Below are 26,912 nucleotides of genomic sequence, written 5' to 3' on the forward strand. Positions count from 1 at the left end.
TCGTACATTTTTCCCCCCAGCTTTGTGTTCAACATTGAATTGAAATTGGAGGAGCTTTGAAGAAAGTCTTGCTATGCATGGTGTGCTATTACGGAAATTAGAATTACCTAGGATTGAAACTAGAGGTTTGTGACCGGTTTGCAGGGTGAATTTCCTTCCCAAGAGATAGCATTTGAATTTTCCAATAGCCCACCAACATGTGAATAACTCTTTTTCAATGACAGAATAATGGATTTCCGTGTCTCTAAGTACCCTGGAGGCCAACCCAATGGTGTGTTCAAGCTTACCAATCATCTGGGTTAATACTGCACCTAGACCATAGTTACTTGCTTCAACAGTTAATGTGCAGGGTACAGCCGGGTTATAAGGTTTCAAGGCTCTGACTTGACTGAGCTGAGATTTCAACCTTTCGAAAGCACCTTTGCAGTCATCATCCCATACAAAGTCTGTCTCTTTTTTTAACAGATTAGAGATGGGTCGTACCCTCGTGGCGTAGTCTGGGATGAAATGAGAGTAAAATTTGCTCAAACCTAGAAATTACTTGACCCCAAATTTGTCAGAAGGAGGGGGTGCCTCTACAATGGCATGACTTGAACTAGTCCTGGTCTCGGTGTGACCCCTGCTCTTGAGATGATGTGGCCAAGATATTCCACCGAATCCTTAGAGAATTCACATTTTTCTCGCTTGAGTACAACCCCTTGTTGCTGAAAAATAGATAAAACCTTATGGAGCACTTCATGGGTCGGACTCGTCTTATCAGGAGCGTGTATAAGTACATCGTCTTGGAAAATAGCAACATTTGTCTGTCCCTTGAGAAGGTTAACCATAAGACGCTGAAAGGCTGATGCCGCTGACGCTAGTCCAAAAGGCATTCGCAGAATTGAAACATTTCTGGTGGTGAATTGAACACGGTGAGATGACGTCCAATTCCACTTGGTGGTACCCTGAGGCAAGATCAAGTTTCGTGAAGAACTTGACACCTGAGACCATGGCTAACACTTCTGTGATCTTAGGAAGTGGGTGAGAGTCCACCCATATTTCTTTGTTCCAACTACATAAGTCTATGCAAATTCTGATTTCATTGTTTCTTTTCTGTGCCACGACCAATGGGCTTAACCAGTCTGAGGATTCGATAGGCTTGATCACACCTCTGTTACATAGCACAGCAAGTTCTTTCTCGAGGTCCTCTCTGATACTGAATGGAACACTCCTTAATTTGTGTTTAACAGGGACTGCTCCCTCTGTAACTTTAATCCTGTGTCTGAAACCTTTTATTTTTCCAAGTTCTCCAGAAAATACATTTGGATAATTATTCAAAAACTCCTCAGCCTGAGAAGAATCACATATGGCCAACACCTGTTCTTTAGCACCAGGACATAGCATCATTTCAAACAGCCCCTGATTGAACCATCCTAGTACATTTAAGCCTTTGATGGTTACATACATTTTAACATGGATACGACGACCTTTACATTCCATGATATCTTCAAAATATCCCAAGAGATCAATTTGACGACCTTCATGAGGATTGAGGAAGCAACTCCCTCTCTATCCAATTTCCGATAAATAAAGTTTGGGTGATCATGGTGATGCGCGCACCTGAACCCACAAGAAGGCGAACGCTCTTTTTACCAACAAGTATGTTGGCATAGGGATCCACATAATCTGCTGGGTCACCTGTTCTAACATCACTATCACTGGCCACAAGAACCATGTCATTCATCTCTGACATAAGATCTTCAGGATCACAGTCACTGTGGTCCTTCACATGACTCACCCTGACCTGCTCGTTCCTCTGCATCTCTCATACTTTTGAAAAATGCCCCATTTTTCCACATATTCTGCATACCACATTTTTTGCAGGACACTGTCTCCCTTTTTTGTAATGTGTAGAGTAACCACATCAAAAACAAATGTCAGTTCTGCTGAAAAAACTATTTTGATGGCCTTTCCTGTTCCTTTTTAGAAAAATTGACATGTCCAGGTGTGACAGTCTCTACAATTGTGTTCTCCAACTCTTTCACTGACACTATAGCTGTTTCAATACTCTTAGCCATGCGGATAACCTCCTCAAGTGTAGGGTTTCCTAACAACAATAGTTTCTGCCTAATATTTTTATCACTACAATGACTAATAAACTAATCATGAACCAACTGTTCACTAAAGTTTATAAATTCACAATCCACTATTAATTTTCTTAGTGCAATAATGTAAGTATCTACATCTTCATCACTTTTCTGTATGCATTTAAAGAACTTGTGTCTAGTTACAACTAAGCTCGGATGAATATCATAAGCTAATTTCCTTAATGTTTCTTTGTACTCATCTAGTTCCTCATCATTACCCCTGACTGGCTCAGGGAGGTGTTTAAGAGTAGTTTGTTGTAATCTTAAGTTGTTATGTCACAGGACATGTGTCCTGTTACTTTAAGTATAGAGTTCTATGTACCATTCTAGTGTTGCTATGCTTAATGACATAACTGTGTTCTGGAGCATTGCCAGTGTAAGCTGATCTGTGTGTGGGATTGCCAACGCTTCTCTGTGCTTCCAATAAAGTACTCTTCTTATTCACATATGATGTGGAGGACATTAATTTACAACAAATGGCGACGATTTAGCCATACCTCAACTGAATAAAATTAGAGGGAAGACGACTGAAGAGGAAGATACACAAGGGAAGCACAGAGTGAACCGTGTGTTCATTTGACAAAGAAGAATCCACATTTGCGTGCAGGAGATCGTGGAAGAAGATAAGGAGAAAGAAGTAAGAAGACACCGTGATTGTAAACCTGCTCAAACCTGGAAATCGTAAACTGTAACCTATTCGAGGAATAAGAAAAGCTTGAAAGAAAGTGAATACGTTGTTGAACTATATCGCATCATTGAACATCTGACGAAAGAGGTATTGGAGCTAATTATACTGTTTTATGCGAATTGACTGTGAGATGATATACACCCGTGCCAAGATTTGAAAATATACAGTGAGCGTGCACCTCACCGTTTGCAACGCGAGGACATCACGACTCTGCTGAGGGCGCGTGAAGCGTTCAAATGATGCTGTCCAGAGAAAAGAAGGTGAGGAGACTGTGAGACGCAGTGACGTCTTTACTGCCGCGTTGATTGTGCCGCGTTACCAAGGGAACTGAGTTTTGACGCACGCACGCATTCTTCAAGCGTCTGCACGTACTGTCGGCCATATTTGTTGTACTTGTGTTACCAAGGGAACTGAGTTTTGACGCACGCACACATTCTTCAAGCGTCTGCACGTACTGTCGGCCATATTTGTTGTACTTGTGTTACCAAGGAGACGGAGGATCGGATACAAGCATACCAGGAAAGGAAAAAGGGGAAAATACCTCAAAGAAACACAGGGCACAGCTATTGGATCTACAACAGCCAAACACCAAATTACCTTCCAGAGCTGTTATTGTCACAAATATTCCACAGAAAGCTTTAGTCTCAAGAAAGTTATTCCTAAACATTGGCCTATGTTACAAGTCGAATCTGACTTCAACCAAATCTTTTCTGAAAGACCGTTGTTTGCCTATGAAAGGAGTAAAAATCTTATGGAATTATTGAAACCAACTAATCCAGCCCAATCAACTTTGTCATAGAAGGGCACAATGCCCTGCTATAATTGCGGGAATTGTAATAGCATCATCAAAGGGAACACAGTTCAGCATCCCACACGTGGATACAACATCAAACTATTTGTTTCAGCAACGTGTGACTCCAAAAATGTGGTATACATGTTGAAATGCCCATGCGGATTAGCATACATCGGCAAAACAGAAAGAAAAATCAAAACACGCCTGAACAAACATAAGAGTAACATCCGGAATAAGAGCTTGAAGTCTGTTGTTGCCACACATTTTAACGAACATAAACACAACATCAGTCAACTACGTTTCCTGGTTTGTGAAATTGTTCCCTTCAAAGAAGGAAGAGATAACCGCAAGTTTCTGATCCAACGCGAAACATCCTGGATATACAGAATGAGCTCCCTGGTACCTAATGGACTCAACGATCGGATTGAACTCCGTTGCTTCACGTAAATGTGCTATGTACTTTGTTGCTGGTTCCATGTATTACGCCACGATTAGCTTTGTATCTGCTCATCATTGTTTGGTTATTGTCTTCTAATCTACTTCCCTACACCTTTTCCCAGTCTTTCTTTTTTCTCTTGAGTCCTTTTTTCTCATGAGTCCTTTTTTAAGCACTTTTATTTTTTCATCGTTCTAACTTTTTTTGACATTTATTTACTTTTCATTTACTTTCTATTTTCTCAGTAGTTCTTTTCTTCTTCAATCCTCTCTTGAGCCCTTTTATAATCTGCCTTTTCTCGTCTTATATTTTTTTATTCTATTGTTTCATGAAACTTTATTGACTATTCACTTATACATGTTCATTTGTTTCTTTCTCAGCAAACACCACTTTTTATCTTTTTACTTCACTTCATTTCATTACTCATTGTTAACTTGGTCTATTGTGAGCATTCTTCAGTCCGCTCTTCGTATCGTTTATAACTCCATGTATTACGACAATGTAATCACATTTCTTCAAGTTAGCCGCCGTTTGGCGTCACCAAGATCATTTTTGATTCCGTCGCATTTACCTGCTCTAAGAATGCTACCATTCTGCATCACAACAACTGTCCGCTTTCGTTGTTTATAAAGAGCATGAAAATTAGTTGACCTTTGTAACTTGTCAACGCGAGCATTGCATACATTCGCTTCTGATCAGCTGAAGGTAAATCCATGTTTAGCGGATTGTTTTTTGTTTAATTTTGGGCTACTATCGATGTGATTTCTTTCGTTGCACCTTTCAGTGCTCCACTACTATGGTGGCTTGGTTGTTTTTAAACTTCGCCCACAGGCTTCTTCCACTAAATTCAGTCACGGCGACTTCGGTTGTTGCTCTTTTCCGTTATTATGGTGGTTTGGCTTTTTTCACGCATTTAGTAACGTTGGTTTTGTTCGTTTCACCCTTTTCAATCACGGTGATTTTCTTTGTGGTGTTAAATCTTTTCAGTCACATTAACGTATTTGCGTATCAGTTTTACTTTCAGGACATTTCTCACTGTTTATGGTTTATCTTTCATCGTTAACTTGACTATCACCTTTAGTTTTCCGCTTTACGACAGTGACAGGATCCAATGCATGATTGTAGACTGATATTTGTTAGGGGGTCCTGACACTTACTCCTACATTTCATTCTTTAGGATTCCTCCTGACGAAGGGTTACTCAACCGAAATGCATCGAGGATTTTTCTTTGGTTTCCTTTAAACGCCATTTGGAATTGTTCAATCAGCTTAACCATTTAAATATTCATGCTGACAATGGATATTATTGTCTATTAAAATTCAAGATTTACCTTGTTGAATTTTTCTTGGATTCATTGTGACTTCATCGCAACACTACTGCTGTGCTATAAGAGGGACACCGCTCATCGCTGAGTGGTGCAACTATTGCCAGAAAATACCTCAGTGACACTCTAATTCATCGACGAACAGAACATTATATGCAGGTTGGGTGAATCACTCGATCAGAAAATAAAATTTTAAAAAAATATATAATAATAACGTTTTGCTTCCACAGGCACAAGGAACATTTCAAACTGTTATGGACATTAGTAAATTATTTATTTAAGCTGGTCTGGAAAGATACACGTATAAACAGCTATTTTGGGGGTGATTAAGTAGCCTATTCAGGTTTCCACACGTGAGGGCATTTTCTGGAATTATAGAAGTGTATGAATTTATGGGTATCTAGGTTCTTCGCATTTTAGGCAATCACTTCATAGCATTTATTCCAGTATTATACTTACCCTATAAAGCCACTGTGCGCGAACTCATTTACAATAGAGGAACGTGTAATAATTTGAGACCATGGAAGGGAATACTGTGATACCACCACCTTTATTCTTACAACAACCGGGTGACCCCCCTATTGAATGGGACGAATGGATTGAGATTTTCGAAAATTATATTGTAGCACTAGATGGTAAGGATTTCAATGCCGAAAGGAAAAAAGCGTTATTATTGAGCACCTTGGGAAAAGAGGGACAGCACGCCTTTAGATTCCTACCTGTTGGTACAGACAATGATGGTAGAGTAATAACGAATGTTTATAATGAGGCAAAAGAAAGACTAAGAAAACAGTATGCAAAAGAAATAAATATTGTAATGTGTAGGCATAATTTTTATACTCAACTGCAAAGATGCGATGAAACTATAGATCAGTTTGTTACACGACGACGCGAACTATCCCTTAAGTGTCAATTCGGTGCGATGAGGGAAAAGATGATTAGGGACCAGCTCATAGTACAATATCGCAACAAGAAAATGCAGGAGAGATTGTGGGCGGCGAAAAATCCAACGTTAGGAAATGCCATTGACCTAGCTAAGGTAGTTGAACAGTCACAGCCATGTATGAAAGAAATAGAAAAGAAAGAGAATGCAACAGGTACAACGAGTGTAGTACAAGAGAAGGTGGCTGCAATAAGCAGCAACAAAAACAATGAGACCAGTGGGAAGAAGGTAATATCCTTTAAAAAGATCGGTAACAATTCTGTAGGGAATTCAGAATATAATAAATTGCAGGAGAAAATGTGCACCAGATGTGGAAGCACATATCACACGGCTGATCACAAGAGGTGTTATGCTCTTGACAAAGTGTGTAAAAAGTGTGGACGCAAAGGACATGTTTACAACTAACAGTAGGCCTAAGATAGCAGTTGTACAAAATACTGTGGATAATGTCGTGACAACTTGTGTAGAAAAAGGAGTGAATAAGATATTATGCGATGAGGAGGATGGTTTGACAATGGCACCTGAAAGACGGTTGAGACCTAAAGCAATATTTCAGATACACGGAAAGGACACTGAACTAATGGTAGACTCAGGGTCATTCTGGACAATTATTCCTCAAGTTATTTTTGAAAAAAAATTGGCCAGAGGTGAGATTACTTCCAAAAGATATAAATCCAGGAGGGTATCAAGGGGAAAAGATAGATATTGTGGGGTGCATGTTCACTGATATTGCTTTTCAGGGAAGGTGTGTGAAAGGCAAGGTGTACGTAGCATGTAGCCGCCCACCAATTTTGGGTTGGGCACACCAATATGATCTCCATATCATCATAATCCCCAGGGCAAAACACCAGGTAATGGTTGTGGATGAGGTCACTACAGGAACAATTGTGGAAAGTATGACAAATCTATTTTCTGAAGGGATCGGTGAACTCAAAGGGTATGTTCATAAAATAGTACTCAAACCAGATGCAATTCCCATTCAACACAGAGTGAGAAAAGTTCCTATTATTGCCAGACAGGAAGTTAAACGTATGCTTGATGAAATGATTGAGCAGGGTATCATAGAACAAATTGAGACATCTCGGTGGATTTCACTGGTTGTTATCATGAGCAAACCTGATGGTAGTTACAGGTTCTGTGTGGACTTGCGCACCCTTAATCAGAATATTGTGGTGGATAATTTTCCACTTCCCAATATAAATGAGTTAATCTTGTCTCTAAAAGGGGGGAGGTATTTTTCGAAATTAGATTTACGCAGCGCCTATCATCAAATCAAATTGCATGAGGAGTCCAAACCACTAACGGTGTTTATAACTACAGAGGGGATATTCCAATTTACTAGAATGCCGTTTGGTTTGGCATCCGCTGCGGGAGTGTTCCAGAGAATGATGGGTTCAGTATTAAAAGGTACAAAGAATGTGGTTTACTTCCAGGATGATGTGCTAGTGTTTGGGGATACAAAAGAACACCATAACTTAGTGTTGAAGGAAGTTTTAAGTAAAATGGACAATGCAGGTTTGACTTTAAAAAAAGAAAAATGCTAATTTGCAGTGGAAGAAGCAGAATATTTAGGTTATACATTATCGGCTAGTGGAATTAAACCAAAGAGAGATTTGTTGGAGGCAATAAAGAAAGCCCCAGCTCCTTCAGATAAAGACCAACTCAGATCTTTCCTAGGTCTTATAGAATATTATGCAAAATGTGTGCATAATTTCACAGGAAAAACAGAGGTAATTAAAGTACTTCTTAGGAAAGGACATACGTTTGTGTGGTCCTATGACCAACAACAAGCTTTTGAGAGAATCAAAAAAGAAATTAGTGAAGCTAAGATTTTGACTCCTTTTGATACCAAGTTGAGGTCAATCTTAACAGTGGACGCTAGTGCGGTAGGAATTGGTGCAGTTTTGGCACAGGTTCATAATTCTGAAAAAAAAACGGTTGCTTTTGCTTCAAGGTCTCTTACTAGCTCTGAAAGGAACTATTCTGTATTAGAAAAGGAAGCTTTGGCTGCAGCATGGGGAGCTGAATTCTTTAGGATGTATTTGTGGGGTTTTCAGTTTACATTGGAGATGGACCACAAACCACTCATTAAGATTCTGTCTCCTGGAGGTGCAAATAAAGGATCTGCAAGGTTAGCCAGATTAGCTGCTCTCTTACAAGAGTACTTATACAAAATTGAGTACATTGCTGGATGGAGGAATTGCCAGGCTGATTAGTTATCAAGGTTACCTTTACCTTGGGATGAGGTGGATAAGTCAAATGTTGAATCCTTTCAATGTGAAGGTGCAGTAGCTACAATTGATGAAATGGTGGAATGAACCAATGGTGCTATTGATAAAAATCAATGGAGTGTTAGCATGGCCAAAGATGAAAGTCTAAGAATGGTGAAAGAATTAATAGTGAAAGGGGGTAGGAGGGAGAGCACTCTTCCTATTGCTGTAAGACCTTTTGTAAAAGTTCTTGAGGATTTATCTATCCTTGATAGTGAAGCAAATATCATAATGAATGAAGACAAAATTATTCCCCCGTTAGACATGAGATTTGCTTTATTTAAACTTGCCCATGAGGGCCACATGGGTCAGTCTCTTACAAAGAAGAGACTAAGGGAGCACTTTTGGTGGCCCGTTATGGATAAACACATTTCTGAATGGGTCCAGTCTTGTGCTGAGTGTTTTGAGAGTGAAAAAAGATTGAAAGTGGGTAACCAGTTGGACTTGGGCAAAATTGTAGATCCTAGGTTACCATGGCATACTGTTTGTTTGGATTTCATTGGTCCATTTTCCAATATGAACTGCAATTGAAGTTTGGAGTGGTCATGGTAGACGTCATGTCAAAGTGGCTAATTGTAAGGTCTGTTAAAGAAATTAGTACAAAAAGTACTATTAAGGTTTTATCTCAAACTTTTAGGGAGGAAGGCTACCCTGCTAAATTAATCACAGATAATGGTACCCAACTAATTTCAACTGAAATGACTTGGTTTTTGAAATCTTGAAGGGTTGTACACACTAGGACATCTCTATACAACCCGCAAGGAAATGGTATTGTTGAGAGGGCAAATCGTATGATAAAAGGGGTGATCCAATTGGCTTTAGCAAGTAGAGGGGATGTGGAAAAAATGGTCGACGATTTAGTATGGGCCTACCGTACGACAGAAAATACAGTTTCAGGAAAAATTCCATTTGTGGTCATAAGAGGGCGTACTGCCAGTACTAAATTAATTCCTGCATGGATGAAGGAGTGTTTGGGTTTAGCTAACCTTAGTTGTGACAATGAAGGGGTAAACAAAGATCTTACACATAAGGCGAACATAGAACCTAATGATTGGGTGAAGGTTAAACCTGGACGCATTAGTGCTGGTTTTACTAAATTTCATCTAACACTTTATAATGGTGAAAATTGGAATTTGAGAAGGGTGGCGCTTTATAAGAAATGCAAATCACAAGATGAGACCAGTAGGAGTAGTTTGGAAGGGGGATTTAATCCTCATTTTTGCATGAGTGACGGGGAAGCTAGCGGAAGGTGTACTGACACAATACCCAGTGACTGAGGTGATAATATCACCAATAGAATTAGGCCTGAAAGGTCAAGATGTCCTCCAAGATATTTACAAGATTATGTATGTGGGGATTCGTAAATCTGTGCTAGGATTCAAAGATTGAGATGTGCTTCCCAATGTCAATAAGGTTTTGTATTTATATATTATTTTGATCTTACTTGTTTTATTTAGTTATCTGTCTTAATCTTCACTCTTCTTTTCATTGTGTAAAGGAAAGAGGATGTGTTGTAATCTTAAGTTGTTATGTGACAGGATATGTGTCCTCTTACTTTAGGTATAGAGTTCTATGTACCATTCTAGTGTTGCTATGCTTAATGACATAACTGTGTTCTGGAGCATTGCCAGTGTAAGCTGATCTGTGTGTGGGATTGCCAACGCTTCTCTGTGCTTCCAATAAAGTACTCTTCTTATTCACATATGATGTGGAGGACATTACTTTACAACATAGCTCTCCCTTCGAAACCTAACAAATGAAATAACAAAATTTTTTCACTTCAGGTAAGAATCTACGTGCTCCTATTGCCCCTAAATAAGTTTTGAATGCGTCAAGCCAATGACACCAACTGATGGGCGGATCTCCAGGGGAGTCCAGGAAAGGTGGTGGTGGTTGTACTGCCTGCATTCTGTTGTGCGTTGTAAACTATCAAATACTTTTTGTATTATACCACAAATATAAATATAATGCAATCATATATATTGGTACATTCCTAAAGACACAATATACAGTTAAATTTTTCTTACATATATGTGCTTAGTACATTAATAATTATTGGTTGTGCAAAACTGCACAGTAACTACAACGTTAATGTCTCCACGATACTAGATGACAAGGAATTACATGCAGACAAAATTCCTAGAGAAAATTGTACAGTATTGAAAGAGTCACACTCCTTCTGTCACTGGAGTAAAACACAGAGATGAGGGGAAAAAGTTCAAGTGAAGAAGAGACATTGAAAATCAATTTTGAAAAGAAAAGCTTAAAAAAACAAAGCTAAAGCAAATATAAATCTCACACGCCAGTTGCTAGGTGCAGAGACTAAATGCAAGTGAGAAAAAAATGTCCTCAATTGTTGGCAGCTCCTATTCTCTGGAACGCAGATTACTCTCACCTCTGTAGCTGACAGGAAGGAACAGTTGTGCATACAGGTACTCATGTCAATTGCTAGAAGCTCCCCGTGACATCGACGCTGGGAACTCGCACCTCCTACGCAGATAAGCGTAAACAGCCTATTGTTGTGTCAATCACCGCGGCTGACAGCAAGAGGGTGAAAATAAAACTCTCAACACACGGGGCATGATGTTCAAAACAAACTCCACTTGTGCTAAAGGACATGCGCTAAACTTTACTTCCGTTGAAGTGTCTTGCAATCCCTGTTCATTTGGATTGAAGTCAGGCTAGTGACAGGATCTCGTCATAGGATTGCGCAACCCTATTTCTCCACACGACAATGGTGTTGTGCGCTCCCAAATTCATGAGGTGAAGCTGTCACAATTTACAGTCAGCACTGTGCTAATTCCTCCACTCCATCCCTTTTTACGTGTACGCTATGGAAAGGCTCAAACACCGTTCGACATGGCAAGTTATCACAGAGTAAAAACACACCATTTTTTAGAGGGTCTGAGGTAATTTTAATGACCTGGCATAGATAATCTACCCCGAAAGAACCATAATACAACAACAATATATCCACGGGTCTACAACTATAGTTTGATCAAAGAGAAAAATGGAAAAATCCTTTTTTAAGACGGACACCCATCACTCACCAATGGTGACATGTTTCATCATCTGGGTCTCCTGTTTATGTCACTCAATGACATTAATGGCTACAACCCCTTCATAAGGAACCCGAGGATGTTTTAAGATATAGGTATGAACATAACACAGCTGTCAGTTATATTCACTAGGCAACCAGATGTGAATGGATCTTATGGGTGTGGGCATTAAGTGCAGTGCAATAAAGAGTGTTGAAAGTGGGTTAAAATGGAAGAATGAGAGAAAAAATATTTTATTAATATCCCTCGATATCCAACCTAAAAACAGTGAAATGACAGTGTTATCAAAAAAATGTAACTGTCTGGTGTATATAAAGAGTCAACATGTTTCAGCATTCACAGAACAAAATAATTCCATGCTTTCTTCAGGACCACAAATATTATGCTACTGCAATCAAACAAAGTGTATAGAAAGGTTGGAACGAATACAACCAATTCACCTGTAATCAGGAATCTAAAATGCTTCCTCCGCAAATCGTATGATGCATATGGCATCCGAAATGCTTGGGAAGAAGACCTCACTTCACCTAGCTGCGGCTCAAGGTAAAGGGGAGATCCCTTCCCTGCTTGGAGACTTTACCCACTCATTTCTCCACTCCTCTCCCTCCTTCTGAAACCCACTACCCTTTGGGGCCGTGATTCTGAGGTCAACTACAATCAGGATTATCCCTTTTCAAGAGTGCAGAAGTAGTTCTCTTCAAACTCTTCTTGTGGTGCAAGTTGCATTCTTGCAGAAGTCCCCCAGGATCTAAGGGTCAACTAGTATACAAACTTGGATTTACACATGAGTAAATGAGCGTGTTGACCGTCTTATGGGTGTGTGAGTGAGTGTTGCAGTCACTCCCTGGCTGTATGTGTGATGGGTACATAACTGCTTTTGTGAGAGTGTAGCTGGGTCTGTAAGTGCCTCCCTGAGTGTGTGAGTGTGTGCAAATTACATTCTATTAAAGTACATACTATATGCAAACATCCTCCTCTAATTTGTTCAGCTGATCATGACTGGGTCTGCCCATCTTGATTGATTTCCTTGTACTTACTTGGGGGCATATTATCAAGCAAAGCGTTAAAATTATCGCCGCTTTAGCAGCAGAAAACTGCAGCTAAAGCGGCGATAATGGGCTTGATAATATGCCGTAGAGAATTCCAATAGAAACCCAAGTTCACACCAGAACATGGACTTCTATGGGAATTCTCAAGGGCATATTATCAAGCCCATTATCGCCGCTTTAGCGGCAGTTTTCTGCCGCTAAAGCGGCGATAATTGTAACGCTGTTTCTTGATAATATGCCCCTTGGTGCTTTAGGCATTCAGTGCAGGTTGGGGGGGTGCCTAGCTCCCTCACTATTGGGCACTATATTTGAAAGGCTGTGTACCCTATTCTTATGATTTTATGTTTAAAAAGTTTCACCTTTTCTTTATTTACTTAATTTTACCAGGATGCATTCCCTCATAGGGGAGATTGTGTGGGTCTGTAGGAGAGCTGGGCCCTGGCTCTCTACCCATTTTAGTTTGCCACTCCTTTTTAGTTATTCGCGCTTCCTAGTGCCGGCGTTTCTGACAAGCCCCCTCATATGGAGGGCTATTTAAATTCTTCACCAGCGCATCCTCACAGCTCAGCAGGGCACAACTGGGACTGTCCACCTTGATTGATATCCTTGTAGGTACTTGGTGCTTTAGGAACTCTGTGCCGGTTTGTAGGTGTCTGGCTCCCTTGCTATTGGCCGACATATTTACAAGGGCTTGTTCCTTATTCTGATGATTTCATGTTTCAACATTTCTCATATTTTCTTTACTTACTTATTTTACTAGTATACATTCCCTGACAGGGGAGCCTGTGTGGGTCTGCAGGGTTGGTGGGCCCTTGTTCTGCACCTGTTTTAGTTTGCCACTCGTTTTTAGGTATTTGCGCTTCCTGGTGCTAGTATTTCAGACATGCCCCCTTATATCGAGGGCTATTTAAATTCTTCACCAGTGTGTTTGTGTCGCTGGCACAACAAACGCAAGCCTGTCTGCACCCATCTGAGCCCGGATCACACAGAGCACCGGATACAGCATTACGATGTCCTTCTGCTTCGAGCTTACCAAAAAATAATCTTTTAAAGGATTGCTTGTTTACCGCCCTTCTGGTCCTAGGATTGGCTTTTTAAAATCCTTTGGTTAGTGGTTAGAAGCTGGTGGTTGTGCTAACGATTACACCGCCTTAGGTGACTTTAGTTTCCATTTTGCGGCCACTGCAGAAAAAGATACTATGGTGCTACTGGAAACTATAAATACCTTTTTGTCTTCCTCAATTAGTGCATAAAGCTACCCAGTTGGCTGGCCATACACTAGATAGGATTCTCTCAAATAACCCTCATATTAGGTAAAAACTGTATGTCTCTAGCTTTGTCCGATCACCTTTCTATTATTTTTAAACTTAATATCTCCCAAATAACCCAATTTAACTTGGAATGTGGTGGTCCTACCAGCTATTGTGCCTGCAACAAAATTGACAGCAAACAACTTACTCAATAACTTCTATGTTCTCAGCCCATACTTTCTCAGGATCCTGAACAAGCCACGATGGTGAACTCAGAATGGTTGAATTCAGTGATCTCCAAGCTAGTTCCCCTTAAATTAGCCAAATCCGGTAGGAAACAACCCTCCACACCACGGTTTACAGATGCACTCCAACAGGAAAAACACAACTGCAGAAGGCTTGAAAGAAAATGGAGGTCACATTATGATGCACACGAGAAAGGAATATACAAACTCACTTTGACTAAGTATAAAGGTCTACTTACAAAACATTTTTTTCCCTATCACACACAGCAGACTGAATAATCAAAAAAATCCTCAAGGGAATTTTTGTGGTGATTACAAAACTCTCCAAACTTCCCAACAATAAAGGAGCAAGCAGTAGGCAAACCTCTTATGATTCTCTTGCTCACTGCTTTTGTGATAAGGTTTACCTAATCTATCTATCGTACACAAGCAATAAAAAATTAGCCGCTTTGGAAGGTACTTACAAAAGTTCCACCTTTGCTGACAAACTAAATACTCAGGATAACATTGAACAAAAACCTTTTTCTGAATTTTTGTCAGGTACACCTGAACAGGTGATTGCGCTTATTCACGGCTAACTCAGGGTCACAATTTAACACATGTCTGCCCTCAGTGGTAAAACTGACTCCAGGGCCCATGGCAACAAATTTTACATGCATTTTCAACTCTATGTATGTCACTGGACATTTCCTCTCAATCTGGAAAAAGGCTTAAATTCTACCCCTATTGAAGAAACCGTCTTAACCCAGAAAATCCTTCTAGCAATTGCCCCATTTCTAGACTAACCCTTCCTTCAAAAATTGCAGGGAAACAAATGAATCAACAACTGGTGCATTTCATCCAGGTTAGCCATCTTCTGGACCGAACACAGCTTGGGTTCAGACCTGGAGACAGCACAGAGACTGGTCTGATCTAGGCCACTGAAGAAATAAGGGTCGCTGTGAACAAGGCAGGCAGTGCACACTTATTCTCCTTGATCTGTTGGTGGCCTTTGATATGGTCAACCATCAGGGCTGAACTGGCTGTAGCGGGCATTTCCCTAGTGGGCCATAGGGGTTGGAGCCGGTTTTGTGGTCACGGGGGCCGGTATTGTCACTGGGGGCTTGTTTTCCACTAGTGATGTAATATCGTCCCCCTGTAACAAAAGCAGAAGCGGTGTTTCTTACTAGTACCTCCCTGGCATTCATGGCCGGTCAAGCAGCAATCTGCCAGGGCTGGTTGCTTTTTCCAGTTGAGCCCTGTCAACCATACTGTTTTGATCAACTGTCTTGAGGATATAGGTATAAAACAGAAGGCCTTTTCAGCTAATTTCTGAAAGGAAGAGAGCAAACTGTTGCGCTAGACGCTTACACCTCTAAACCTTTTTCTCTTCCATGTGGGGTCCTGCATGGATCCTTGCTTAGCCCCACACTGTTTAACCTCTCTGTAACAGAACTAGTACCATTGATTGAAACCTTTAGATTCTCCCTTACCTCCTATGCGGACAACAGGAAATAGTGCTGCTGGCATATAACAACGCAAACATCATAGGGGTAAAGTTCCATGACTGCATATGGTCAATCAGTGTTTGGATGGGCAATTATCACCTAAACTTAAAGTTGGGCAGGGCTGAGGTTATTCTTTTTGGGAACAACCCCCAATTTTGGACCCCATTCAGCTGGCCACTAGAGATAGGACCGCTCCCAACTCCAGTTACTAAAGCGAAGAACTTCGGTGTGGTCTCTTCCTCTTTCAATACTTTGAGGATGATTACAAAAATCCTCCCTGTCATTCCCTCAGATGCCATGGAAACTGTAATCACAACCCAAGTTTTATCAAAAATTGACTGCTGCAATGGGTTGTACTTAAATCTACAAGAACACTATTTTAATAAACTGCAAATCCTGCAAAATGCTGCTGCCATGTTGCTGGGTATTCCCAAATTTCAATCAGTTATTCAAGCTATCAGAGGGATTCATTGGCTGACATAAAATTCAAGGCACTTTTTATAGCCTACAAAGCCTTGCATGAGACCGGCATGAATTTTTGAGATGAGCATTCAAATGTTATGAACTTAGAAGAAATGTATATTCCATGGGTGCAAAGAAAGCCTTGGTCTCCAGATTCAAAAAAGTGAAATGGCGAAGAAGTAGCTTTGTTACCGGGGCCACTAAAATTTCGAATCTGCTTCACATCAGGGCTGCTCCATCCTTTTTTCCCTTCACAAAGGAACTGACAACATGGATTTTTAATAATTAATTTCCAATTTAGGTTTTTATCCAGTTACGTTCAGCTGTTGCTAGCGCTAAAAATCCTGAGCATATTCGAATGCTCTATAAAATGTTTAACATAACATAACACATTAATTCATACTAGCATAATAAAATGAATATACATTCAGTATAGCAATTCCTCTTTCTCCATTTCTGCTCACTGAATTTTTAGTTAGTATTCTAATATACCCACTCTTTTATTTTCCCTTCTAGTATACTGTCTAGAAGCTCCACATTTTCTTCCACCTTACATACACTCGCTATTTGTTTTATCTAAATACACTTTTATATACTACAACTTAATTAACATACCTGTAAAAACTCTGCTGTTCTCTCAGTTTTATTTCAACGTCTGCTAACATCCGTTTTCATTTGAAATCTCTAGTCAAAACTCCTGGAAACCACCTCCTGTCTCATGTCATGAGTGATGCAGTATATGCATTGCGGGGGTGTATGTTATAGTTAACACAGGAAACTATAACTGCTGAATTTCAATGGTTTTGTTTGAGTGAAATCTGAGCCTAGCTTTAACGTCCCTGTAACCTTTGGTTTGCACTGATGAGGTCTGTTTCCCTTTCGGTGGGGTTTTAGCAGATAGTACGGGTTTAAACCTAAACCAGGATAGCCTACTATTACAGAAAACATTTGCTGACTCCTTACTTTGGTCGAGTTTAATTTGTCACTCCAGTAATAGAGTGAAATCAGTAAAGATGACTATAACTCCTAAGTTAAATGATATTTTTGTGATGTTTTATTGAAAGTGCCAAACATTGCCTCTTTTGTCAGTTTTTGAACACATTATTTAGCTCTATGCAATGCTTAGATTCATTTAAATCCAATTCTATGATGATGTGTTGTGGGCCTGCAGTTAGCACACATTAGCTCTTGTTATCTGCTGCACCAACTGGTGTAGATCCCCTGTCAATTGCCACACTGTTGGCACTGACCCCATGGATGTGGATTGAGAAACAATTACTGTCCTTGAAGGGAGGTATAGATGTACTGTACTGTGGAATAGATAGGCCCTCAGAATACCATACCCCCATTTTGTATTAAAAAAATCTGCATAGGATACTATTAAAAATTATGTAAAATTCACTGCCCTATCCATTCTGAAATCTCTTTGTGGAGCCATGCAGGATTTAGGACTAACAGTCGCAAACTTAATACGAAATGTCAAAATATTTATTAAAAGAAGAAAGTGTCTCTGTAAATTCCAGAAACAGGCAGGATGGGGATCTATCATAATCCCAAATGAGCATAAGCTGCCCAAGCAGTATTCTAAATCAATTGCTGTAGTGTTTGTGACTTCTTCTAGAGCTTTGTCAACTATTTTAATTTCCTATATTGACAGTCCTATTCCATACATGTGAAACAAAACAGCAAAGAAACAGGTAGTTTCAGATATTTCTATTCTGGGGAGGAAATGTATAAAATGCCATGCATATAGCTGGAACAATCTAAGAAGGGTAGCAGGATCTATGCTAGTCCTAGGGATGTCAGATACACTCTAGATTGCTGTAAAAAAAAGGAGCTTGTTAATGGAAGCAGCTGTTATAATACAGGACTCCCAATCGCAGCTAGAAAAAGTAGAATCCGATCTTCGGAATCAGGTAGGGCAGTGAGGAAGAAATCACATTTGTATGTTCTGTTTTCATAGGTCGTTCCACAGGCAGTGTCAGCAAGAACAGTGTAGGGCATGATGCCCTGGTTCGGGAAACCAACCTACCGGTTCAGAAAGGACCTGGCTTGGCAGTTCAGGCTCAACTGTTCCTATTAGAGCAGGATCAAGGCTGATTTGCATATGGCTTGGTCTAATCTGAGGTGTCAGAGTCTGCAAAAAAAGATGGGTTGGAATGTTTGGCATTTGTTACACTGTTTACAGGCATTATTCCCATCACGTTTGTGTGTTTGAGATTCAGGGAGTCAAAATTACATTGGACAAATGTCATCTACATATTATTATAAAGTAGCTCCTCCTAAGAGGATGAGCATGCCAAAATCTTTCTAAGTCATTGGGAGAAGATGGTAGGTGATTCAGTAAAACCATGAGGCAAATATGACCACATCATCTACCTCCCAGAAAATGTGAATGCAAATGCTAAAAGGAACTGACTATTTGAATGTATGTGACTATCTGGATGAATAGGGATTCAGAAGGCAGCTAGCTCAGAAGGGGCTATATTATGCAAAGCCCTGGTCTTGTAAAGCATTTCTGCCCACATTTCAATTCAAAATCTGAAAATGTTTTTTTACAAAAGAAAATCATCTGTGAGTCACAGAAACCAGTGACAAGCATGAGCTGCACGAGCAGAAAAAAGACATACATTTATAGGGTTTCACAATCAGGGCACAAATGGCGATCATGTGATGAGACTGAAACAAAGGAGGTAATTAGTTGTGGGATATGAAGGCATGAGGAAGATGGAGGTGACCTTCAAACAGGTACAGAAATGTAAACTCTTGCCATGGGGCTATCAAATGAGACGTTTATGAGAATGCAAGAGCCTAGCATGGCAACCAAGCTTCACACATCCTAGAGGGCACAACAATGAACATAGAGATGGCTGTAGCAGTAACAGTTTCACTGACCCTGTCTTTTCGAATCAGCAGGAGCTGCACTGTCGGAATCCCATACCCATTCCCTGGTCTGATCATTACCAGATCTCCCTCGATTGGTCCCCCAAGGTGTCTATTCCTTCCGCTCGGCCGGTAAAGAATACTACCCGCTGTTGGCGGAAATTGCACCTAGAAGAATAGACCCTCTCTTTAGATGGCAGCGTACCCCTAATGAACCCAAATCCTGAAGTGGCCAATGATCAATTCAATCATTGGATGGAAGACACTTTAGATTAATTCTCCCTAAAAAGACCTATAAAGTGAATGTTGGCCCTAATAAATCGGCCTGGTACACCCCTCTGTTATGGAAATTAAAACAGATCTGTAAAAAGGCAGAGAGAGTGTGGAGGAAAGACTTCTCCCCCTCCAGGAAAAAAGAATATAGGGACACTGTCAACGCCTATAAGAGTGAAATTAAAAAAGCTCAAGGTGGCTATTATAGCGAAAAAATCTCTTGTGCAGCAAACTCATCCTGTGAAACCTTTTGTATTGTCAAGGAACTCACACAAGGTACAGCTACCCTTGATGTCCTTGAGCTTACTGATGAACGCTGCAATGAGCTTGCCGATTACTTTCACATCAAAATTCAATCAATTTGAATTTTGTTCACTGAACCTGATTTAATCCTCCTTTCCGAAGCAACTATTGCCTGGAGGGAGTCTCACCTGCTGGAAGCATTTCCTCCCTTGAATAAAGACATATTCCTCAATATTTAGGCCCTGGTCAGGAGTGGATCACCTTGAGATCCTGTTCCCCCCAAAATTCTCAGATCCGTATCCGGTTCGGTCGGTCCATTCCTTATGGACTTGATTAACTCTTCTTTCTCTTCCGGAGTGGTTCCTTCCTCATGGAAGAAGGCGTTGGTAAAAGCAATGTTGAAGAAGTCTGGCTTAGACCCAGACTGTCTTGCTAACTACCGTCACATTTCGCTCTTACCGTGGGTAGGTAAAATCACAGAGAAGTTTGCCAACATGGTCCTCTCCAAACACCTGGAAGAGGGTAAGCTCCTACATCCACCTCAAATGGGGTTTCACCGTATCTTCATTCATCGACTTAAGGAGTTGGGTGTAATAGGATCAGCGCTCAACTGGTTGGGTTCCTTCCTGGAGGATAGATCCTACCAGGTTTTTGGGGGTGAGGCCATTTCAAGTCCCAGACCTTTGTATTGTGGAGTGCCTCAGGGGTCATCCCTGAGCCCCACTCTTTTTAATGCCTATACGGCCCTGATCCTTTCTCGCCTGGATTATGGTAACGCTTTATACCTGGGTGCACCACAGGATACTATCAATAAGCTCCAAGTCATACAGAATTGTGCTGCCCGTAGACTTCTTTAGCTTCCTTGTTGGCATTCTGCCAAACAGGCATTAAAGAGCTTGCCCTGGCTGCCTATCAGAGAAAGGATCCAGTTTAAAGCTATGTGTCTGGTTCCCATTCTTCAGTCGCTGATTACCCCTTATCATCCGTAGAGAGACCTTCGGTCATCTGGATCTTTTCTTGCCCTTCAACCCAGAATCAGGATGGCCAGATGTGGTGGCCGATCCTTTTCATATAATGGTGCCACTGGTTGGAATGCTCTTCCGCTTCAACTACGGAAGGAACCTAACCTTTTATCCTTTCGCAGGCTACTAAAAACTTGGCTGTTTTAGCTTCCTTCATTGTCTCCTGTTCCTTGCCTGTCTGTCTGCAGCGCTGGGAGGCCTACGGGTAGCCATCGCGCTATATAAATGTAATTCCATTCCATATGGCCCCCCTTTCAGAGATTGTCTTGCCTCTTGGGGTGCATATAATTACGTATGCCGATGACACCCAATTAGTGGTGGCATTCAATCATAAAAGCGGCCCTCCAACCAGTCTGGGTCCCTGCCTCGAGGAGGTGAAGAGATGGATGTGCCATTCCCATCTTAAATTGAATGGTGATAAGACTGAGCTTACGTTGCTCGGTAATCCCTCCCCCCTCGAGGTTGCTTCCATCTGGCCAGCATGTATGGGCCCTTTGCCAGCTCCCAAATCAGAAATAAAGAGCTTGAGTTTCTGGCTTGACTCTGAACTTAACCTTAAAACTCAAGCCATGAAGGCAGTCACCTCCTGTTTTGGCATCTTAAAATTATTGCGTAAAGTGCTGCCTTTGCTTCCCTCTTTAGCAAGGAAGCTTGTAGTCCAGGCGCTTATTTTATCTCGCCTGGACTATGGTAATGCTCTTTATCTCGGTGCCCCCGGTGCGGTTTTTAAAAAACTTCAAATCATGCAAAATTGTGCCGCCCGGATTCTTGAGGGTGTCCCTAGCCGTCAATCAGCCAAACCCGCCCTTAGATCCTTACATTGGCTCCCTATCCAGGAACGGGTTCATTTTAAAGCTCTGTGCACCACTCACAAGATGCTTGGGGGTAAGGGACCGGATATTATTTCTTCTTTTGTCCAACCCTATAAAGCTCAAAGACAGTTACGCTCTAATGATCTTCATCTGGCGTTCATTCCTAGAATTAGGAGGTCTAGAAGCGGCGGCCGCCTCTTTTCTTATAATACCTCCAAACTTTGGAATACCTTGCCCCTGTATTTGCGTAAAGAATCAGACCACTCAGTCTTTCGTAAAAAGCTCAAGAACTGGCTCTTTCCACACTGATTGCTTTAGTCTATTGCGGTCTCGACCCTAGCGCTGGGATGCCTTCGGGTAACCATGCGCTTTATAAATGCTATATCATTTCATTTCATTTCACTGAGTCAAAACTTAAAATCTCCCAGCACTATCTATTTGATACTATCTGTTTGAAGATGGACACACAAGTCCTTCCAGGATCTCCCATGGACTTTGACTAGAATCCCTCACTGCTTTGGAATCACTACTAGATGCCTCACTATATAATCTCATCCATGGAACGCCTTCATTTCTCCTATTGTATCCCCAATTCAGGCCTAACTCAGAGCCCAGTGCAAATTTAGGAAGGTATTCTCAGAGCTATATGGCACAGTAACTGAATTGTTGTTCTCAGCCCTGACAGCTGAAACTCTTGGAGCTTGTTAGCAAAGAAAAGTATTGAATAATTTTTTGAACTCTTAAACATGCATAGTAAAGGTCTCAGGCAAATCAGGCTTAAATCTAGCTAGTTTAAAATGCCATGAATGTCTTTGGTCTACAAATAAACCACACTTTGAAAATATGTGCCAAGACTCAAGCTGCTGGAAATCTAATCAGGCAGGGTATGACATTCTGCATGTGTGATAGTCCTCCCCCACCTTTAAACACTACTGGACACATATATGGCCATAGATGAGACCATATTTCACTCACCATGTTCAAGTAGACTGGCAGTATTCTTTCCTTTATGACTATTTCAAAGAAAGAAAAATATTTGTCAAAAAGAGTAGTTTAAAATTGGATAGATCCATAAAATCTGCACAAATATCAAAATGATTCCACATCAGTTAGGAAGTACCTTATATCAGTACATGAACATACTGCAAAAAATGCAATCTTTATTCTACTTTAGTTTAAGTATTGGGCTTATACCCTACATAACAGAGTGTTGTCTAGCAGCGAAAAGCACAGAATAAGTATAATGTACTTTTGAGTAAGACAGAAGAAAATAAAGCACATTGCCACATTAAGCAACTTACCACCACAGACAGTGAAGTAGAACATTGTGCCAAATTTGCGATTACATTATAATAATAATAGTTGGATTTCTAAAGCCATGGTTACATCCAGGGGTGTGTTCCCGCGCTAGCATTATCAATATTCAGAGAAAGTAATTATCCAAAACTAAAGAGGGTCAATAGGTATTTCATGGGTCCATGATGACACCCGAGCTACAAACAGCAACTGCAGGTCAACCCAACAAAGCAACAACACAGCAAAGGGGCAGTACTCCTCTTGGCAGCTCTTCTTCTTGGCAGGTTCCTTGATACCATTGAGTTCTAAAGTTCTGGGGTCTGGGCCACAATATGTATGCTCAAAATTCCTCTGTTATCTTAGGCAGAGAGTGTCTGTGCTTAGTTCAAACCAGTTCTGTCCTCTCTGGCCCAGGTTCAAGGCAGGAGGTGGAGACAGCATTGTTCAAGGCAGACCCGCCCATTCAAGTACTAGGAAATCTCCTCCCACTACTCTAAATGCAGCCCAGGTCTATTCAGCCCAGCCCTGACTCATCCAGGAAAGGCAGGAAACACCTCGACCCCCCCAGTGGCTGTCTAAAGAGAATGCACATCCCCAGCTCATGTTACTCCAAAGCCAGACAGTCAATCCACAAACCCAGCAGAGGTACACAGGATGGCTAAGCAAGAAAATACCTACTTTTTAAAAGTGAAATTTTCAAACACAGAACAAAAACAAATCTTTACTAAAAGATGCATTTTTACATTCTGAGTCCAGGCATAATTAACTCCATGTCCCTATTTTGTCCTGATGGGAAGTTTTGCTTATAAGATGTTATAAGTAAAACTCCCATTCTGTCCTATTGGACAGATAGCCTTTCCATAGTGAAAAATGAAATGCACTGTAATTCACTACCAGGACAGGCCACACACACCAGAACATGTCCTACCTCTAACATACACAGCACCCTGCCCACAAGGGTACCTTGGGCCTACCTTAGGAGTGACTGATATGTAAGAAAAGGGAAGATTAGGGCCTGGCAAGTGGGTGCACTTGCCAGGTCGACATGGCAGTGACAAACTGCATGCAGACCCTGCAGTGGCAGGTCTGAGATACCTTTTCAGGTCTAGTCATGTGGGTGGCACAATCAGTGCTGCATGCCCACTAGCAGCATTTGATTTACAGGCCCTGGCACACACAGTGCACTTTACTAGGGGCTTACCAATAAATCAAATCTGCCAATCATGGAAACACCAATCCACACTGAACATAGTCAAAACCTGGAGGTCAAAAAGCAAAAAGACAGGGGAAACCCAGCAAAAGATGCCAAGTCTAACAATATACATATATATATATCCCATCTGAAACGGCGCAGACAACAAAGCACGGCACATCCAATCCGATCCTACAAGACAGGTTAATTCACATTTTCTGTTCATAGCACCAAGTGCACCAGCAGTGTGAGTTGGCCTACCCACTTCGGCCGTAGCCATCCACAGGGCCATTGAGATATGTGTGTAGAGTGCCCATTTAAAGTAGCATACTCTCCAACCAACATCTCTTTCAACAAATCATTTACAAAAGAGACATGACCATGACCATGTTATCAAATAACATTCACTGTTTAAGCCACAGGAGTCTGGAAATTGAACTGAAATAAAAATACAAGACAAAATATGGCACTCTGCAAATGTGCCTTCCGGCGCACTACTAGTTAAGGGATTAAGTCCCCTTGGCTCCAGAGGGACATTGGGGGCCAAGAAGTCCTCCTGGTACCTCCTGTAAGACCTAAGCAGCAGAATTCCTGAGAGCTGGTTTCTCCACCACTTCGCAAATGTGACTGTTAGTTAAAAAAAAAAAACCTTAGAAATTCACACAAAATAACAAAAGGTTACAGGGACATTATATTTAGCAAATAAAATGTAACAAACCTTATAAATTCACTAAAAAACATAGATTACAGGGACGTTACAGTTACAAAATGGAATTGAAAAAACTTTAGAAATTCACTGAAAAAAACCTAAGGTTATAGGGACATTAAAGTTAGGAATTAGCATTAAAAAAACCTTAGAAATTCACTGAAAAAATCCACCTAACTTGACCCAACTATAAGTCCATCTAGCACCTAATTTGTCAAGCAGCATCGCCACAAGTGACACTGCTACTAGGGAGTGGCCCGAAAACCCGTTTGGCAAATGCTTATATTCCTTTATAATCCCTTAGGGCTACATCCAGAGAGTGCAAGAAAAAGTCCAACCTTGCTGCCAAGTGATACCATTCTGAGACATAAGTAAATTCACACCTAGATGGATATTTATCTCTCCAGCCATTCACCAAATTCGAGTATAAGTTTGAAAGATTGTGGGTTGTTCTGCTTTCTAGTACTTGTGGATGAATCTAATGTTAGATTCAGAAGTAATTATGAAATCTCCCCCAAAATAAATGTACCCAGAAAAGATGACCAAGTCTGAAAATAGTCTGACAACGGGACTGGATCGTCAACAATAGGGGGCATGGATTGCGGCGACCGGGTCTCTGACGTTATTTATGATTGCACTCACCAAAGCCCACCTCCCCTCTTTATCAGTCTGAAAAGTGCTTATGTGATATATAAGAAATGTTATACTCGAAGAGAGTGCATAGCAAGTCCAGTAATATTCATTTGAATGCTCAAAATTACATTGGTTCAAAGTCTCTCCAAATCCTTATCACTTTAAATATGTATACATCCAATAAAGTGGGAGCCATGGTATAGTGTTTTAATCAAATTTTTCTTTATTCTTTGTAACATCCAACAGCAGCCCAGCCAACGCGTATTGTCCCCAACATGGGACTTCATCAGGGATAGAATGCAAATAAAATATACTTTTATATGCAAATATAAATACAAAAGGTAAAGATATATTACATACATATCCCCAACATGCCAACACATACATATACAAATTGCATCTGAAAAACATACAATGGCTCTCTACACCCACAATGAAAAGAAAAGAATAATAACACATGTATACATTACCTAACACATGTCATAATGCTGGTAATGACCCTATATTACTGGGTCTCGGTTCAATCCATCATCACTCTTTTTGGGCAGTATGTACCTTGCATATAATCCGTACCAGGAGAAATGGAAGAACTCATTTGTTTGCCTCAAGACGTGTGTTGTACAGCTTTTACACACTCTTTCTGCAGGCCTATGTTTATTGCATCCTTACAAAGATTTGATAATTAGTATTTAAAAAGCGTAAAAAATGTAGAAAAAAACTACGCATTTCATGTCTCATTCAGCCTTTTTATATGTTTCTGCTAAGTTCCCATCAAATTATATTAGATTAATACAAATCTACCATTATATGCCTAAAATCAGAACACTATGAAAAATTGGTAGAGCTGTGTTTCACTTGCTTTATAACGTATCTCATTTTTAAGTCCCTTAGTTCAATTGTAACCAAATGGAAAACACCCACAAACGCCCCTATGTATTACAGCTTATCAAGATGATACCCAAAATTCCCACTTTTACTCACTTTTTTTACTTTTGTGTGATGATTCTTCCCGACAGTGTACACCAACTAACAGAAAAGGTTGTATCTCCTTAGCCCCAGTGGGACCTATTGGAAGAGACTAGTATCAGGGCATGCATTCAGCTCTATATCCCAATCTCTATAACTGATGCATCCATATTCTATAATCAACAGAACTAATACGATCTAGTGTGATAAACAAATATATCATTACAAACTCTAATGTCCCCAACATCTTACTCATTCTCCAAACCTGCAACACCAAACTCCTTGTCCGGTGTATAATACTGTTAAGTGCTAAGTGCTAGCTGCCATCTAAAATATCTTAATTTCATCTGCGCTATCTCCACTATGGCAATGCCAAGCCAGAAGAATACTTGTTTCAAGCGGCATAAACTGCCAAGTGCCATTTTGCAAGATGCAATGTGCAAAATAACTTAAATATTTAAAGCGCTTAAAAGTGCTTGAAAAGGCCATTCATCCTGTCCTGGCCAGCAAAAAGACCAATGTCATCCTTCACATCCTCTTTCAACAAGAGATAAAGTGCCATTAGTCAAAGTGCAATTTGCCAGGGTGCTTGAGCATTTAAAGTGCTTGAAAGGCCTTTTGCCCAATCATCACTGAAGGAAGAACCTTGAGCATATACCCCAGCACATGAGCTCTCCCAAAAAACTTTCCAGCAGCAATATACATCTATTCATTCTCAATCCTTTTGTTTTCTCATCAGCCCCCTCCTCCTTCA

General features: G+C 40.6%; 1 long non-coding RNA gene across 2 annotated transcripts in view; it reads left to right on the forward strand.

Moving 5' to 3' along the window:
• LOC146864156 (uncharacterized) overlaps positions 1-26,912 on the forward strand; it is a 120,950-nt gene that overhangs the window by 69,180 nt on the left and 24,858 nt on the right. The window lies entirely within an intron of this gene.

This window comes from Triturus cristatus, chromosome 2_1 (assembly GCF_964204655.1).
Source record: "Triturus cristatus chromosome 2_1, aTriCri1.1, whole genome shotgun sequence".
Taxonomy (NCBI): Eukaryota; Metazoa; Chordata; class Amphibia; order Caudata; family Salamandridae; genus Triturus; species Triturus cristatus.